The following is a 2,948-nucleotide window of genomic DNA, read 5'->3' as shown; positions in this document are numbered from 1 at the left end:
CATATTGAAGTTGGGCACAGTAGCCCAACAGGAAAAAAAATCCCAAGAGGAGGCACAAGAGTCGAAGCCCCACTTATTTGCACCGTCAGGACTCCCACAAGAATACTGAGATACCAGCTAGAGCATGCGTGCACACGACTGGTTGCCAACCCCTGTAGGCTCCGCACTATCTGCTTCATCTTCATGGGCTCATATAGCACCTTGCTAAGTGGAATCAGAAGGCCTAGGTCTACTAGTCTGCACTCTTGCTCCTCTTAGTGTCAACAGGGTCTCGAAGTGTCTGAGGTGATTTCAGGAGGGTCTCAGGCATTATAGCACCAGTCACGGTCATGCCACGCATACTATGTGTCCTGAGGCCTGTCCAGTCCTCCTGTACCAGACTGGTAGTTATTTTCAGGCTTACATTTTTTTTTTCAGGAAATATTAGGCTACTAATTCAGATGTTCACGATTCAGAACACTGAGCATAAGCAGCTTCCTTCATTCAAAGAAGAGGAAGTCTTCTTTCTAAAACAGCTGAGTAATACTCTGTCATATAACGCACCACAGTTTTCTTTATCCATCATTCTGTTGAAAGACATGCAGATTGTTTCCAGCTTCTGGCTGTTATGAATAAAAGCAGAATGAACACATTTGAACGAGTATACTTGTAGACGAATGGAGCATCATTTGAGAGTATGCCTAAGAGTACTATACCTTACTCCTGCAGTAGATGAATTCCACATTTTTTGAGGAACAACCATATTGATTTCCACGGTGACTGTACAAGTTTTCATTCCAACTAGTGATAGAGAAATACTCCATTTTCCCACATCTTTTCCAGCATGAGCTGTCATTTGTATTATTGATTACAAACATTCTGACAGGTGTGAGATTGAATCTCAAAGCAGTTTGATCTGCATTCCCTTGATGGATAAGGGTGTTGAGCGTTTCTTTAAGTATTTCTCAGTGACTTGAGACCCCTCTATTGAGAATTCTCCATGTAGGTCTGTTTACTTTCAATTGTATTCTATGCTTTTAAATATTTAACTTTTTTGGTTTACTTATACATTTCGGATATTAGTCCCCTATTGGAAGTAGAGTCGGTAAGAATATTTTTGTATCTTGCAGGCTCCCAGGTTGTCCTACTGACAGTGTCCTTTGCTTTCCCATGAGGTTTTCTGTTTCATGAGGTCTTGTTTATTAATTGTCGATCTCAGGGATTGAATTACGGGTGTTCTGTTCAGAAAGTATTCTCCTGTGCCCCTGTATCAAAGGCTCTTCTCCACATTCTTTTCTGTCAGGTTCAGTGTGTCTGGTTTTATGTCGAGGTCTTCGGTACACCTGGACTTTTGTAGGTGACAAATTTGGATCTATTTGCATTGTTCTACATGCAGACCCCCCGTTCGAGCAGCCCCATTTGTTGAACATGATATCCCCGGTGCATATTTCTGGCTTCTTTATCAAAACTCAGGTGCCCACCTGTGTGTGGAATTATGTCTGGATCTTTAATCTGATTCTGTCGATCAGAGTGCCTGTTGTTTCTCCAACACCATGCGCTTTGTATGGCTATCGCTCTGTAGTACAACGTGAAGTCAGAAATCGTGGGAACTTCAGCAATTCTTTCATAGTTTAGGATTGTTAAGGTGTCTGAGGTTTTTGTTTGTCTATATAAAGTTAAAAGGTGTCATTTCAAGGTCTTGGAAACATGTGTTGGAATTTGGATGTAGATTGCATTGAATCTATAGATTGCTTTTTGTAAGACGGCCATTTTTACACTCTGATCCACACTCATGGGAGATCGTTCCATCTTCTAATAGTTTCTTTAATTTCTTTCTTCAAAGATTTGAAGGTTTTTTGTACAAGTCTTTTACTTGCTTGGCTAGAGGTCACTCGCCATATTTTATATTATGTACGACTATTGTGAGAGCTGTTATTTCCTGATTTTGGTTTTAGTCCATTTCTCATTTGTATATAGGAGAGCTACTGGCTATTTTTTTCTTTTTTTTTTTGTTTGTTTGTTTTTGTATTTTTTTTAATGTTCATTTGTTTGATTCATTGATTGGTTGGGTTGTCTTTTTTTTTCAGGCAATTTTTAGAAAGTGTTTAATTAGTTGTACGAGTTTCTTGGTAGAATTTTAATATTCTCATAGCATCTGCAAGTGATGCTTTCAATTATGCTGTAGCTAAAACTTCAAGTACTATATTGAGTAGATATGGAGGGAGTGAAGACACTTGTCTTATTCCAGATTTCAGTGTAATTGCTTTGAGTTTCTCTCTACTTTATTTGATGTTAGCTATGGGATTGCTGTAAATTGTAAATTGCCTTTATTATATCCAGATATGCCCTTATATTCCTAATCCCTCCAGGACTTTTATCATGAAGGGATGTGGGGTTTACAAAGGCCTTTTATGCATTTAATGATATAGTTGTGTTTTGTTTTTCTTCTGGTTTATCTATATGTTGGATTATATTTACTAATTTTTGTATATTGAACCATCCCTGAAACTCTGGGATGAAGCTTACTTGGTCTTTTTTATGTGTTCATAGATTCATTTCGTGAGTATTATATTGGGTATTTTTGTATCCATGCTTATAAGGAAAATTTGTCTGTAATTCTCATTCTCTGCTGCGTCTTTATATAGTTTGGGTATCAGAGTAACTGTGACCTCATAAAATAAATTGTGCAATGTTCCTTTTGATTCAATTTTTTGGAATAGTTTGAAAAGTGTTGGGAGTAACTCTTCATTCAAATTTTGAATTTATTTGAATTCAGAATTCTATAATAAAATCACTTGGCCTTGGGCTTTTATTCCCTAGGGGATAAGGTTGAATTTACATTGTTTGTCTGATCTTGATTTAATTTTGGTAAGTGATATCTATTAAGAAAATTATCCATTTCCTTTAGATTTTCCAGTTTGGTTGTATACAACTTTTGAAAAGTATGTCTTTATAATTATTTGGATTTT

The 2,948-nt window shown here is 37.0% G+C and overlaps 1 pseudogene; it reads right to left on the bottom strand.

The window, feature by feature from the left end:
• Positions 1–419: 419 nt before the first annotated feature.
• LOC116897618 lies at positions 420–506 on the bottom strand (annotated as a pseudogene).
• Positions 507–2,948: the final 2,442 nt, after the last annotated feature.

Source organism: Rattus rattus, chromosome 3 (genome assembly GCF_011064425.1).
Source record: "Rattus rattus isolate New Zealand chromosome 3, Rrattus_CSIRO_v1, whole genome shotgun sequence".
Classification (NCBI taxonomy): domain Eukaryota; kingdom Metazoa; phylum Chordata; class Mammalia; order Rodentia; family Muridae; genus Rattus; species Rattus rattus.
The sequence above is the reverse complement of the archived record's forward strand: the minus strand, read 5'-3'. Positions and strand labels throughout refer to the sequence as shown.